The sequence below is a fragment of the Trichechus manatus genome, unplaced genomic scaffold (genome assembly GCF_000243295.1).
Source record: "Trichechus manatus latirostris isolate Lorelei unplaced genomic scaffold, TriManLat1.0 scaffold00109, whole genome shotgun sequence".
Classification (NCBI taxonomy): domain Eukaryota; kingdom Metazoa; phylum Chordata; class Mammalia; order Sirenia; family Trichechidae; genus Trichechus; species Trichechus manatus.
In genome coordinates, this window is record NW_004444045.1 from 9409914 (window position 1) to 9410354 (window position 441).

The following is a 441-nucleotide window of genomic DNA, read 5'->3' on the forward strand; positions in this document are numbered from 1 at the left end:
TCTCGGGATAGCTGCCCCACCGGGCCGCTTCCCTTCGGCTTCCCTTCTGTCTTTGGGTACCTTTCCGCAGCCCCAGCGCCGCGGACCGCCTGGGACCTAGCGGGCAGAGAGAGCGACCGCTCTCTCAGGGTAATTTAGAGCAAGTTTCCGCGGATCAGGGGCCCGGGGACGCACGCAGGTCTCGCACTCATTCCACCTGTTGCCCTCCGCCGCCGAGGGGCTCCCTCGTTGGCAGCTGAGGCGCCTGCTGCCCAGGGCCCTCCAGCAGCCTTGCCGCGTCCCGGGCGGGACTTGGGCCCTCAGCATCTCCTCGCGGTGGCCCCCACTGGGTGACCCCGGCGGCAGCGCAGGCCTAGCCCAGCGATTGGCGGAGAAGTTGGCAACGTCTCAGGCAACCTCCTTGCCCCGGCTTTCCCGGCGGTCGGGACCCTAAGGCAGGGC